The sequence below is a fragment of the Triticum aestivum genome, chromosome 2A (genome assembly GCF_018294505.1).
Source record: "Triticum aestivum cultivar Chinese Spring chromosome 2A, IWGSC CS RefSeq v2.1, whole genome shotgun sequence".
NCBI classification, from domain to species: Eukaryota; Viridiplantae; Streptophyta; class Magnoliopsida; order Poales; family Poaceae; genus Triticum; species Triticum aestivum.
Window position 1 is genome coordinate 463,813,111 of NC_057797.1, and position 15,968 is coordinate 463,829,078.

The window sequence follows — 15,968 nt, forward strand, 5'->3', positions numbered from 1 at the left end:
TGGATTTCCATGTTGAGGCCAGGTTCATGCATTCCCTGTCACATCTTGCATATGCATCCCGCATAGCATATCATCTTTGCACCATAGTGTTTGGTCCTTGCATGTGGTTGATTATGTCCTTGTTGCTTGTTTGTCTTGTTTGGGTAGAGCCGGGAGACGAGTTCGCTAACGAGGAGCCGTTGAGTTTGCTTTCGAGGATCCAGTCAACTCTGACAACTGTGCAGGGAAGATGATCATACCCTCGAAATCACTACTATCTTTGCTATGCTAGTTCGCTCGCTCTTTTGCTATGCCAATCCTACGATGCCTACCACTTGCTTTCAAGCCTCCCAAATTGCCATGTCAAACCTCTAACCCACCATGTCCTAGCAAACCGTTGATTGGCTATGTTACCGCTTTTCTCAGCCCCTCTTATAACGTTGCTAGTTGCAGGTGAAGATTGAAGGTCGTTCCTTGTTGGAACATTTATTTACTTGTTGGGATATCATTATATTGCCATGTTTTCTTAATGCATCTATATACTTGGTAAAGGGTGGAAGGCTCGGCCTCTCGCCTAGTGTTTTGTTCCACTCTTGCCACCCTAGTTTCCGTTATATCGGTGTTATGTTCCCGGATTTTGCGTTCCTTACGCGGTTGGTTTATAATGGGAACCCCTTGATAGTTCGCCTTGATTAAAGCTTTTCCAGCAATGCCCAACCTTGGTTTTACCATTCGCCACCTAGCCTCTTTTTCCCTCGGGTTTCCGGAGCCCGAGGGTCATCTTATTTAACCCCCCCGGGCCAGTGCTCCTCTGAGTGTTGGTCCGGCCGAGTAGACTGCGGGGCCACCTCGGGGCAACTTGAGGGTTGGTTTTACTTGTAGGATGTCTCATCTGAGTGTTCTCTGAGAACGAGATATGTGCAGCTCCTATCGGGATTTGTCGGCACATTCGGGCGGTGTTGCTGGTCTTGTTTTAACCTGTCGAAGTGTCTTGAAGAACCGAGATACCGAGTCTGATCGGAACGTCTTGGGAGTAGGTCTATTCCTTCGTTGACCATGAGAGCTTGTCATGGGCTAAGTTGGGACTCCCCTGTAGGGATTTGAACTTTCGAAAGCCGTGCCAGCGGTTATGGGCAGATGGGAATTTGTTAATGTCCGGTTGTAGATAACTTGAACCTTAACTTAATTAAAATGAATCAACTGAGTGTGTTACCGTGATGGCCTCTTCTTGGCGGAGTCCGGGAAGCGGACACGGTGTTGGAGTAATGTTTGTGCAGGTTGTTCTCTAGTTTTGCACTCGCGCTTTTCCTCCTCTTCTCGCCCTCTTTTGTGAATAAGTTAGCCACCATACTTGCTAGTCGCTTGCTGCAGCTCCACTCATATTTTACCTTGCCTTACCTATAAGCTTAAATAGTGTTGATCGCGAGGGTGCGAGATTGCTGAGTCCCTGTGGCTCACAGATTACTATTACACCAGATGCAGGGCCTGATGATTCCGCTCCAGGTGACGCGCTTGAGCTCAAGTGGGAGTTCGACGAAGACTCTCAACGTTACTTTGTTTCCTTTCCTGATGATCAGTAGTGGTGCCCAGTTGGGGGTGATTGGGACAGTGTCGCATGTTGGGTTATCTTTTATTTTGGCGCCGTAGTCGGGCCATGAGTGTTTGGATGATGTAATGTTATTTATGTACTTGATTGACGTGGCGAGTGTAAGCCAACTATGTTATCTCCCCTTTATGATTTATATTACTTGGGATGTTGTGAAGATTGCCTAACTTGCGACATATGCCTTCAATGCGATTATGCCTCTAAGTCGTGCCTCGACACGTGGGAGATATAGTCGCATCGAGGGTGTTACAATCATCCCTTCCTCTTCGGGGAAAACCAACGCAAGCTCAAGAGGTAGCATACCTTCTCCTAATATAACATGTCCAAGGAATCCGACTTCCTTCAACCAAAACTCGCAATGGCTGTACTTGGCATACAACTAATGTTCCCTGAGTTTCTCAAGAACTAAACGCAAATGCTCCTTGTGTTCCTCTTCATTCTTCGAATATACCATTATATCATCAATGAACACCACAACAAACTTATCCAAATATTCCATGAACACCTTGTTCATCATGCTCATGAAATAGGCAAGGGCGTTAGTCAGTCCAAACGACATGACCGTATATTCGTATAACCCATACCGTGTGGTGAATGCTGTCTTTGCTATATCCTTCTCCCGTATCTTCAGCTGGTGACATCCTGATCGTAGATCGATCTTCGAAAACACCTTAGCTCCTTGCAGCTGGTCAAACAGATCATTGATCATCGGCAATGGGTACTTGTTCTTGATTGTCACTTCATTCAAGGCTCGATAATCAACAACCATTCTTAGGGACTTATTCTTCTTCTCAACCAAAAGCACTGGGGCTCCCCATGGTGATGAACTCTGTCGAATGTAACCTTTCTCCAATAACTCCTTGATCTATTTCTTAATCTCCTCCAGATCATTCGCGGGCATCCGATAGGGTCTCTTGGATATTGGCCCTGTGCCTGGCAATAGCTCTATCAAAAACTCGATATCTCGATCCGGTGGCATGCCTGGTAACTCCTCTGGGAAAACATCCAGGTAATCCTTTACACAGGCACTTCCTCCTGAACAACTCCCGTGAGGGTATTTACTTGGCTACTTCTGGGTGCATGCCTAGATATATACTTGATCCTTTTTCCCTCCGGGGTGGTGAGACAATCTGACTTACTAACACAGTCAATGCTTCCTCCGTACTTTGACATCTAGTCCATTCCTAATATCACATCCAATCCTTGTGACTCCAAGATAATTAGGTCGGACGAAAAAACATGGTTGCCAATGGTTAGGGGTATCTGGTCGCACCATCGACTAGCCATATACTCTGCTCCAAGTGAACTTACTAACAGATGGGTCCTAAGGGTTTGGGTCGGTAGTTTAAACTTATCCACGAATTCCCTTGATATGTATGAATGCGATGCACCAGTATCAAAAAGAACAAGAGCGGTAAATGACTTAACCAAAAACTTACCTATAACCGCGTCTGGTTGCTCTTCAACCTCCTCCACGTTAACGTGGTTTGCTTGTCCTTTGTTGAATGGATTGGGCTTCTTCCCAACGCTCCCATTTCTGTTTCCATTCTTCCCTTCAGGGCACTCCATGGCATAGTGTCCAGTCTTCCCGCACTTGAAACAAGTAACGTGGCTTAGGTCTCTCTTCGCAGGTGTGGCTGGATTGGGGCGGTTCTGATTGTTGCTTGCTCCATTCCCATTCCCATTCCTTGGGCCGGTATGGTTATGGTTACTTCCTCCATTATGGGTGTGGACTCCATGGTTATGAACAAGTCCTCCCGAGTTCAGGGTTAGGCGAGGCTTTTGCTGAGCTCCCGAATTATACCTCCCTTGTCCATACTTCCTCTTACGGCTCTCAATCTGCTGCTGCTTCCCTTCAGTCATAAGAGCCTTATCTACCAACTCCTGGTAGTCGTCGAATGTTGCCACCATCAACTGCATGCTCATCTCATCATTCAGCCCTTCCATAAACTTCTCCTGCTTTGCGGCATCTGTGGCCATATCATCAGGGGCATAGCGAGATAACTTGCTAAACTCATCCGCGTACTGAGCCACGGTACGGTTCCCCTGGCGTAAGTTGTGAAACTCACGCTTCTTCATACTCATTGCTCCAGTTGAGACATGAGCTGTACGGAAGGCTTGCTGAAACTGGTCCCATGTCACCGTGGCTATAGGGTAGGTGACAGTGTAATTCCCCCACCATGAGGTTGCAGGTCCATCCAACTGATGTGCGGCAAAACGCACCTTCTTAGCATCGGTACATCTTGCAGTGGTGAACTCCCTTCCAATCCTGTGGAGCCAATCATCTGCTACTATAGGCTCGGTGCTACTGGAAAACACCGGTGGCTGCAACCTCAGAAAACGGGCTAAGTTGTCCACTGGTGGTGGTGGTGGATTGTTGTTGTTGTTGTTGCCTTGGTTCTGAACTAACAACTGCATCAGGGTATTCTGTTGCTGGATCAACTGAGTGAGCTCCGGTGGGAAAGCAAATCCGGGGTCACGTCTCCGAGGCATCTGATGGGTTTAGAGGGGAGAGATTAGAATAGAATGAGGTCTAATGAGAAAGCACTACCCATATGCACACGAGACAAACACAATCATTTCACTCAATCAATCAAGCAAGGCATACAATCGGTCTAGAACTATCGCAATAGTGCTCGGACTACTCTATTTACATGGTGTAATACTACTACTTATGTGGTGGTCTACTAAAAAATATTGATCGGTCGAAGACTCCATGATATCTGCTCCAGCTTCGTCTTCAAAGTCATCATCTCTAAGCTCGGAGTCGGTGTCGTCGATGATGATGTAGTTCTCTGGGCGAATCTCCTTGGGTTCTTTGTCTTCTTCTACTGGTGCGGGGTCTCCCAGGAATACTGCTAGCTTCATTGTTAGGTCGGCATTCTTATCCACTAGTACCGCGATTTCCTCCTCATAATCTTCACGTGTAGCCTTGAGTTCTTCCTCAAGTTCCGTAATCCTAGCCATTGCCTTCTTCAGATCTATCATGCCTGCACACATCTGATTCTCCTGGCGTCGAATGTGCTGGTTTAGTTCCTGGATGAAAGCTGCAATTGATCTATCCTTCCTGGTGCTGATCATCTCCCATTGCTCGTCTCGGTGCCCAAAAATCTGGTAGATAGTATCCTTAAGCTCCTTTTGGTAAACTTCTCCAATGCGTCCCATGGTGATGTGAGCTGTCATACTCTTGCCTAGACTCTAGGTTGGTGCATCAAAGGAAAACTCTATGGGTTTAGTGACTGGCATGAATATTCTTCCTGGAACTTGAACTTGAATCATCCATCGCTCCTCTTCTGGCAAAGTGGTGTTTTAAGTCCCGGTGAAGCTTGGTATTCCTATGTTCAGGTACCTAGTGACTTCCTTCAAGTGTCGTCCAAAAGGTGCTTCTTCATCCGGTTGTGCAAACTTGTTCCTTGCATCCGCCATCCTAAAGAGTGGAAAATGGAGAGGAGTCAGAAATGAGAAGAGAATAGTGATCTATGGCTTTAGCTTAGTGGTCGTGTCCTACACTCAGCATGTTATCTGATACCATCTTGTAGCGACCCGACCTCAAACGGTCAAGTCTCTGTGCTTCAGTGTCATCCCTGGATCGGTAATGCTGACACACACAGTACTCGAGGATTTATAACAGAGTAGCAATCACACACTTATTACATCGAATGTCTCCAAAGAGAACTTATTACAATAAAACATGGCTTAAGACCATCTAATATGATAACATCGGAAGGCTTGGAAGATAAAGTGAGTCCATCAACTCCAACGGCATAGCTGAGTTGCACGGCAACAACCTAACGAACCTTACTTCTCGTCTGAAAAGTCTGCAACATAATACGTTGCAGCCCGAAAATGGGTCAGCACATGGAATATGCTGGCAAGGTAACACAGTAGAGCAAGTATAGTATAATGCTATCACTACATGCATATTTGGCTCATGGAAAGCTCTATGGTTATAGTTTTTGCAAAAAGCCAATTTTTCCCTACAACAAAGGAATAGATTTTATTTAACTATCATGGTAGTTGAAACATCATTGAGAAGGTTCCTCCAACTCAATCCCAATTAAGGTAATTAACAACCCAACAATATTAATTTAGAGTGATGAGATACTTAAGATACTCCAAGTACTAGATACTCAAGATGTCCATAACCGGGGACACGGCTAACCATGATTAGTTTGTACACTCTGCAGAGGTTTGCGCACTTTTCCCCACAAGACTCCATCTCCTCTGTTGGATTTCTCGCACTATATGGTGTTTGAGAAACGGATGACCGAGACATAGTCTTTCAGAAACATTAACTCTCTACTCCGGGCAGACCATACCAAACCTACAACCCACTACCTGCTGATCCACCTCTTGAAGAGCTTCACGTAACTTAATCAACTATGCTAGAGCCCATAATAGCTTGTGGCTGCACACGGAAGTTTCTAGCATGAATCATCTCAGTTCCCTTTGAGCCTGGGTGGCGGTCCATAGGAAAATCACATGGGTACTCCGAGATTTCCAAAAATACACGCAACACTGGGTACTCCAGGTGCCTCAATCCACCCAGATGTGTATTTAAGTTGCCACCTTAAGTTGAACCATTAATTAATAATCTCACATCTGCCATGTATTTCACTCACCCAAACCACGTCTACGAGCATAGCATAGCAATATAAGCAACGTGTATAAGTAACTCCCAAGGGTTTGAATGTAACAGGGCAATAGGTTCTACCTCATCAACTACTTCCCAGCCCACATGTTAATGACATCCTAACCATGCAATGTTTGAGGATTGGAACTAATGCATAAAACTGGGTGATAAAAGGGGTATGATCAAAGTGTTACTTGCCTTGCTGACGATCCACGAAACCTAGAGACTCCAAATAACACGCTTCGCACTCCGGGAATTCTATCGCAAACAAACAATAGCATACATAAGCAATCAAGCAAAGAAACACGAGTACATGTCAAATAAGAAGATCTAACCAGAAAGTTCAACTTAAGAACTTCGGTTTGCAAAAAGAATCAAATCAAACGGAGCAACGAAACTCAAACGGCGAAGAAAACAAGAACCGTTTACTAATCTGGACCTAGGTCAAATTTTACAGTAGCAAAAGCTTGTTCAAGTTGGTTAAATGGAAAGAGGATCCCGAGACGAAGATCTAGGTGTTTGAATCGCCTGATTCCGATAAACGAGCGAAAAGATAAACTAGAACGAAAATCGGATCAGAAATCGCGATCAGAAATAATCGCAGAAAAAAATCCAATTAAAGAAAACTGATGAACAGGATAACAAACGAGCGTTCATTGTCTATAACTAACGAGCGAAAACCGTTCATTAAACTAACGTCCGGACGAACATCCGCTAAAAAGAAAAACCGGGAAAAACCGGCGAACCGAAAAAACGAAGTAGGGTTTTCTTAAAAAAAACAGATTGGTTTTCTTTAAAAAAACGGCGGCTACCTCTTCGGCCCGGCGAGACGCCGCGGAGACGGTGGGGCGAGGCGGCGGTGGCGCGGCAGCGGCGCGGCACAGCAGCAGTGCCGGGGTGCGGCAGCGGCGCGGCACAGCAGTAGTGCCAGGGCGCGGGCAAGCGGCGGTAGTGCGGCTTGGGCGGGGTGGGGTGGTGGTGGCGGTGGCGGGGTGGGGTATATAAAGGGGAGGGGGTGCCTTGGGGAGGGGGCAAAGGGGCGGCGGGGCGGAGTCCTAGCTGGACTCCGGTCCGGGGAGGCGTGGCGGCGTTGGTCTCCTGAGGGAGACGGTGTCGTGGGGGAGGTGGGCCGGCGGCTGGGCTTTGGCCCAGTTAGCCCCTGCGCATTTTTTTAAATAATTCCGCCAAAACTAAGAAAATCCTAGAAAATAAAATAAAATTCTAAAAATGCCAAAACAAATTTTCATCGTCTAAGTAAAATATTTAGAACGAGATGAACAATTTCTTGACCCTAAAATGCAATTTTGAAAACGTGCAATTTTTTTCTAACGCAAACAAAATTGCAATAACACCCAAATAAAACAAATATTTGATTTTAATATTTTTCCTCCCATATTTCATTTATTTTGGAGAAGTCATATTATCCCCTCTCATATATTTTAATATGAAATATTCTTGGAGAGAAAAATAATTAAAACCAAAATCCTCGTTTCAAAATTTGATAAAAATCAAATTTGAAAACCGGGGAAATCCCCAACTCTCTCCGAGGGTCCTTGAGTTGCTTAGGATTTTGAGGATCACGGGACAAAATTCAATAAAAATATGATATGCAAGAGTGATCTATGTATAACATTCCAAATTGAAAATTTGGGATGTTACAATTCCTTAGTGACATCATAGAATAGGATCATGTAGTTGATGTTCTGAATAATTTCTTTGAGGTTTGAAATTGATTTGGCCCAGATCTTTAAACCTTTCCTAAGCCTTTTGAATTTTACAGCAATGCATTTAGCACCATCAGCTTCTTGAATATCTTGCTCCCAAATATTCCTAACTACATCCTTGAATTGAGGGTGCTTCTGCCAGGAATTTTCAAATTTTCAAACCTGATATTTAGGAATGCAGGTGCCCACTTGGATAACAATAGGGAGGTGGTCTGAAGTAATTTTGGCAAGAGGAATGGCTTGAGTGGAAGGAAACATGAGAGTCCAGGCTTTACAAGTGAAACACCAGTCCAGTTTTTCCAAAAGAGGGGCATCTTGCATATTGCTCCAGGTGAACTTTCTGCCTTTCAGAAGAATTTCAACAAGAGCTTGATTACTGATTGCTTCATTGAAGAAGAGCATGTCATTAAAAAAGAGGGGCATCTTGCATATTACTTCAGTACGTGGATATCCCAGTTCCTTCACCGAAGAAAGATGAAGTTCTCATAAAAGTTGAAGCAGCAAGCATAAATCCAGCGGATTGGAAGATCCAGAAAGGGTTGCTCCGTCCTTTTATTCCTAAATTTCCGTTTATTCTAGGTACTCACGCATAACATATTTCTTGTACATCAGGCTTTGTCTTTTGTGATGACAATATTTCCCATGGAGTTGATTGCAATTTGCAAGGAATGCTTCGGATAGAAATTCATAACTGGTCAATTATATGCAATGATAGAGTATATGTAAAAAAATATAAAGTGAAAGATTTAGCACATCCGACCTTTGCTTAGTATATCGTAAGATAGGTATATGTTATATATATTTTTGAGGGAAAAACAGGACTCTATGGCTTATTTTTATTAATTTAAAAAAATACAAGAGTGAAGACTCAAAACAAAACAAAACAGGGAAGGAAGAGAAAAAAGTCTATACAAGCTAAAATTACATTACAACAACATAAAAGCAAGGATCAATTATCTAAAAGTGTTGACCGACTTTTCAACATAGAGGTACACACTAGTATATAGAGTAGTATATTGTATTTTTAAAAGTAGTATATTGTTTTGTTTGTGGGGTATATAGTTCTCCCTCGGTCCCATAATATAAGAGGTCAAAAACACTTTTATATTATGGGATGGAGGGAATACTATATTGTTATTGTCAATGCCAATCTAAGCACTCCTTTCACTGCCTGCTAATGAAACAGTAACCGGCGTCGCTGGAGAGATTGTTGAGGTTGGTTCTGTGGTTCAAGAGTTGAAAGTTGGTGACAAAGTTGTGTCCAAATTAGTCCTCGGGGTAATTCGAAAAGCCATGATTTGAACAATTTAGTTTATGTATCATTTATATGCACATCATTTATGACAGAAGATGTTTAATTATAGAAAGTTGGTGGCCTCGCTGAGTATGTTGGAGCATCCAAGAGCATCATCATCACCTGACCCGCCAGAGTATCCGCTGCGGATGCCGCAGGGCTGCCCATCGCCGGCATCACTGCTCTGCAGGCCCTGAAGGCCATTGGCACAGAGTTCGACGGCACATGCCGCGGCAGCAACATGCTGATCACCGCACACTAGTAGAAAACAGGGCTTTCGTTCGGGCCAGATAAGCCCATTAGTTCCGGTTCAGTAACGAACCGGGACTAATGTGAGCATTGGTCCCGGGTCGTGCGGCTAAAGGGATTAGTCCCGGTTCAAATGAGCCCTTTAGTCCCGGTTTGAGACACGAACTGAGACTAAAGGATGCGATGCCCTTTAGTCCCGGTTGGTGTCTGAAATACAAACCGGGACTAAAGGGTGCAATGCCCTTTAGTCCCGGTTCGTGTCTCAAACTGGGACTAAAGGTCCCATTTTCAAACTCTACCCTCTCCCTGTGGATCGCCTTTTCAGTTTTGTAAAAAGCAAAAGAAAATGATAAAAACTTCAAAAAATAAAATCCTTCGAGATGTAGTTATATTACTACATCTACTAGTTAGGAAAATTTAAAAACTTAAATTTGGACATGTTTTGCAAAAAAAGTGTCATAAAAAAGTAAAACGGCTATAACTTTTGCATACGATGTTGAAAAAAACATATAATATATCAAAATATTCTGCACAAAAATCCGCATCCGATTTTGACAGCCTATGGCCTGTTTGCAAATTTTTAGAATCCTCAAATTCTAAAAGGAAAAAAAGTTATGCTCAAATTTCAGTTTTTTCAATTTTTGTTAAATCAGGTCAAACTTTGGTCAAACTACTTATTCAAGAAGTATTAGTGTTACTAAATAGTTATTAAGAATATTAGTGTTACTAAAAAATTATTATAGTTTTTTTGAATTTTGGTCAAATCTGGTGAAACTGTGCTCAAACTACTTATTCAAGAAATATTAGTGTTACTATATAATTATTCAAGAATATTAGTGTTACTAAATAATTATTTCAATTTTTTGAATTTTGGTCAAACTATGGTCAAACTACTTATTTAAGAAATATTAGTGTTACTAAATAATTATTGTTTTTTAGAATAATAGTTTCAAACTCAAACAGTGAAACATGTGACTTCATGCTCAAGCTAAACTACTGAGGGTTAATAGGATTGACATCTTAGTATTGTCAGGAAAACAACAAGTGCAGACTTGAAAACGAGGGGGAATAGAACTCGGAAGTTAAGCGTGCTCAGGCTGGAGTAGTACGAGGATGGATGACCGGCCAGGAGGTTAGATGATTTGGAATGATGAGGGATGATTAGAGATTAGAGGTTAAATTGAGCAGTGATGAGGGGTGATTTGAGATTAAATTGGAAAATAATTCAAAATTTTAAAAATAAAAAAATCAATATTTTTCCGTAAAAATAACTTTCCAACCGAGACTAATGGTGGAGCTCTAGACAGCGGCCACGTGGACGGCCTTTAGTCCCGGTTCGTGTAAGAACCGGGACTAAAGGGGGGGGGGCTTTAGTAACGACCCTTTAGTCCCGGTTCCAGAACCGGGACTAAAGGCCCTCTAGAACCGGGACAAATGGCCCTTTTTCTACTAGTGGCGGCATCGGGTGGCATGGGCACGTACACCGTCCAGCTCGCCAAGCTCGGAAACCACAACGTCACCGCCACCTGCGGTGCCCGCAACCTGGAGGCTGTGATGAACATCGGCATCGACGAGGTGCTGGACTACAAGACACCGCAAGGCGCGGCATTGAGCAACTCTTCGGGCAAGAAGTACGACTACATCATGAACACCACGACTGATGGCAAGTGGTCGGCCTTCAAGCCTAAGGATGGAAATTTTACCCATGGACATGGATATCCATGGATACCCGACCCGAATGGATAGGGTTTGGATATGCTTTTGTGTCCACGGGCATCGCCCAAACCCGACCCGATTGCTCGTGGGTAGGGCATGGATATAATCTTGTACCCGTGGGTATACCCAAACCCGACCCGATAGTATGACTTAATGGGCAAAAGTCTGCTATCCCTACCCACAGTCACATGTCCCACTGCAATTTTACACTGTTATCTAAAACATGTAAAAGAAATCACACAATCCCCATCGTAACTTTTATTATTTGACATTCAATTCCCACCGTAACATACTCCAACGCCCCTTCCCTTATTTTTATCTCCTTCCGAAATGACTTGTCATTCTAATCTGTTAGAAAAATACTAAATGATCTTAGGTTGTAAGTGGGCATTGATGTACCATAAGTTGATGTTTACCATAAGTGAAGCCTAGCCTGCCACTAGGTGAAGAACGGAAGAGCTTATGTTAACATTGTGTTATGTCTTATTTATATGTCTCGAGAGGACCCAATGGATATCCAATGGGATGGATATCCATCGGGTTTGGACATGGACACAATTTTTTGCCCGTGGATATTTTCATGAGCGGGCAAAGATTGTCTTCATGGATATGGATATGGATTTGATGTTGTTCAACCCGATCCAAACCCGACCCATTGCCATCCTTATTCAAGCCGGCCCTCAACTGCCCTGGCAGAGTCGTCGACATAGCCTCCAACTTTTGGAACTTTGTCGCATCAATCCTGATGTTTTTATCCAAGAAGAAGTTGTCCATCGTGATCAAATCGATGGGGAAGGAGGACCTGAGGTTTCTGCTTGAGCTGGTGAAGGAAGGGAAGCTCAAGACGATTGTCGACTCACGGCATCAATTCGAGAAGGCAGCGGACGCTTGGGAGAAGAGCATGAGCGGGCACATCACAGGAAAGGTCATAGTTGTGATGTGAGCTTCATGCATATATGTACACGTTTACTGTAAATTTCTGCTGTTATATTGGTCAAGTGCTTGTTTGGTACGGTTTGGTCGTGTAATTCATAAGCAAATCAAACATCTAGTGTTTTTTATTTGCAAGAAGAGATATTTACCATGAAGTGAGTATAAATATTATGACCACTATTTTTTTTAAACAATATAGAGATTCCTATGATTTTTTTATTTTTTGTGAGGGGAGATTCCTATGATTTTATTAACGAGTCCAACAGATTAGACATGTTGAAGAAGTGTCAAAAGCAAATGAATCACGTCATCTGGAACAAAGGTATAGGACAAGACTACAATAATATCCCCTATGAAACATTTTCCCGAAAAAATAGACTTGCAATGGTACTAGACAATTACATGGGACATATTACATGAAAGCAACTTTATGTTCACCATCGAAAACCGCGGTGGGCATGTATGACCTGTCGTTACTCCTTGGCAGGAGCCTGTGCCTCATCTTTCATTCACATCACCGTGGTTGGATGCAGCCTCTGATTTGCTCCCACCATTCACTAGGGATTTTTCTCTCTAGCCTTTATCGGGGCATATGATGCCCAATTTTTTGGTGCTTCTAACACCGATTGATGATATTTTTCTAGGGTGAAAACTTGTGATGATGTCTTTGAGGCCATCCGGTCCGGATAGATACATATATCCACCATCTCAACCCGAAGGTGATGTGTTTGAGGCCACTGCTCATGGCATGGCCTTCAATGGTTGGACTCAACAACTTATCCATCCGTCTCCAAGCACATCCACTATGTAGAATGTCGCTAACTCTTTTGTCCAAGCTAGGTGGCTATATGATGAATTGAGCCGCCCTTATTAATATGGTCGAATGGTGTGTGCTTGAATGCATGGTTAGTTTATGCAACATACCTTCTATATTGAGTATACCTTCATTGACTAAATTAGGCAAGGACGACATGTTTAGTGTCATCTCCTCTTGAAGGTGTTGGTTTCGAAGATTAAGATCGTTCTTTGTTGGACTGACTATCGTTCTTTGGCAGCATTGTAACTGTTTTTTGTAACTTCCGTTCTCGTAGTGAGGATTGTTTTCACCAATCCACATCTTGTACTCCAACAATAATAAATTATGTTATATACATTATAGCTGCAAAGGATGGAGTACTAAAATTCCTTTAAAATGTGTAGTTGAACAAAAAACAAACTAGGAAAATGATGAAAGAAGCTCATGTTGATAAGCTTGTATGAGTCATCAATTTGCAAGAAGTCCACCAATTTTTAAAATCAATCACGTAGCCCACGTTTTGCTGGCACCCTTACTATTTCTGGTTTGGCTAAAGTGCATGGTTCTTTAATTTCTTTTCATAGCTCCTAACATTATGCTTTTGTTTTCAATAAAGGGCACTTCATTAAAGCACCATATGAAGCAGAGAACATTTTGACTCTGATGACATGATGTCAAAGAGACGTTGGAGATGCACATACCACCAAAAGTAAAAGAAAAGGAGAAAAGAATGACAACCTATTGTCATAACGTTGGCGGATTTGTGTCTTCTCACTCTTGAAGGTGTTAGTTTGGAAGATAAAGATGGAAACTTGCTTCCAGTTCTAGGGGCGTTTTCAACCTTTTATTTTCTCCAATACTCATGGAAGTGTATTGTTGCATTGGTCGATAGAGTAGGTTACAAGGGTGGAGAACCTCCAACACGTACACCTGTGAGGCATACGGGAGATTCTCATGAGCAGAAGAAAGGGGTTCCTCGCCCCCAAAATCTAAGATTTACGTTACATCAAGCAGGGCTTGGATCCCTTTGGCGCAGGCTTTGGCCCAAGCGCACACATCATCTTGAATGGTCGAGAACAAGTCATCAATGGAGGGTTACCGATGACGATCAAAGATAATAGCATTGTGATATTTCCCTATTGCTCAAGCCACCAAACAGACAATGGACACGAGGCATTTGCATAGGCATGCAGGTGACACATCCAGTGACGCACTCCACCAGTCATAGAGGGGGATGCAACCATCAGGCGGAGGGGTGGTGAACTTGCACCAGACCAGGGTGTGGTGCCAAATTGTCTTGGAGAACACACAGCCCGCGAGAAGGTGGTGGATGTCCTCGGTGCCCTGATCACAGAGCACACAACACGGTGGGAGGTGAGACAAGTCACGCCTAGCCAGCCTCTCGGCCATCCAGCAACGGTCCTGATTCGCGAGTTACATGATGATTTTCACATTCAAGGGAGCCCTTTCCAGGTAAGCCACTAATCTGGGTCGGGGGATAGATCCGTGGAATAAAGCATGGTAGCAGGAAGATGTAGTATAGGCTCCATCTTCATTCCAACGCCAACGGATGATGTCCGGCTCTGATGGAAGTGTGTTTTTAGTCTAACTATTATTGGCTAGACCTACTATAGTTATTGGATGGTAATGTAGATATTTGTATTGTCACTTCGGTCTTCGTAGGAAGGCTGGTTCCACCAATGGTGGCCACATCTTGTACTCCAACTATAATGGAAAAAAAATGCAGGAATAATTAATTATGGTGCGTAGTTCTAGTTTATGTAACAACATGGCATCGAAGTGACATTGAGGATGCACAATGTTAGAAGTAAAATAAAAAAAAAGCATGATGACATCGAAGAGACATTGAGGATGCACAATGTTAGAAGTAAAAAGATAAAAAAGCATCATGGCATCGAAGAGACATTGAGGATGCACAATGTTAGAAGTAAAATAAAGATAAAAAAGCACGACCTCCTATTGTCATGCGGCAAACATTAAAGCTTCAACTCGAATATCCTATTTTTGAAAAAAAGGACATCTTCGAAGGTCCTCTAAATCAGCACCTTCAACATGGTTGCGGCAACGAATTGAACGTAGCTCGGATGGGTATGTTCCTTGTGATGAAACCAGCCCGTGAGAGTTTAAGTTCTAGACTTGTCATTGGTGCTCGCATATTTCTGAGCTTTGTATGTGAGCATCTCGATTGTACTGCCTTAAAAAAACATGAGTACGACACACCTAACATGAGTACGGAGCATCTGACCATTGAACGCGATAGAATTTCAAATGAACTACAAGCAATGTTATTGTTCGCACACAAACACGTCACCGTGTACCTCCAACGCTGAGAGTGATGCACCGCAGCTCACGCCGAAGGAGACCCATCCGGAAGCGCGGTACGCAAGCAATCCGGCGGGTGCTTTTCAGGACCCGAAACCCCACGCGCCCGGGAGGGACCCCGTCTGGACGTGCGGCGGTTATGGGCTGCCCTAGGTTGGTTCGCCTGCCCCTAGAGCCTCGAGGATCGCTGCCCTTCAACACGAAGAACGAACGAAGAACGAGAGAGGAAGAACAAGGGAGGGATGTAAAACTAGGGTAAAAAGTAGATGTGTTTTGCGATTGTGTGTTGTTGTTCAATAGACCGTCACCCCTTGGGTATATAAGAGGTGGCTGGACTTCCCATGCAAGGAATAGGTTTGGATTCACGTGCAAAACCCTAGTCAAATTCGGATTGGTTTTGTCCGAACTTTCCAAAACTGTTCGGTTTAAACTGGCTGCACCTTGTGGGTCTTTTTTGTGGTGGTAAACGACCTCAGATGAAAACAGGCCCAAAAGCAATCTTGACCGTTTCGACGAGGCGAACAACTTTCATGTTGAACGTTTTTTGATCCGAGGTCATCCTCATAGCCAAATTGCTCGCGCAAAACAGCTAAATATTCACGCAGCTCATCAGACATACCCACACATGTGTCTGGTTCCGGGCGTCATATTTTGCCCATTGGAGGATCGCGTGGTGCGGGCTCTAAATTTTGCAT

The 15,968-nt window shown here is 43.5% G+C and overlaps 1 pseudogene; it reads left to right on the forward strand.

Moving 5' to 3' along the window:
- The first annotated feature begins 1,943 nt into the window (after positions 1 to 1,943).
- Positions 1,944 to 12,144, forward strand: LOC123191707 (chloroplast envelope quinone oxidoreductase homolog; annotated as a pseudogene).
- The last annotated feature ends 3,824 nt before the right edge of the window (positions 12,145 to 15,968 follow it).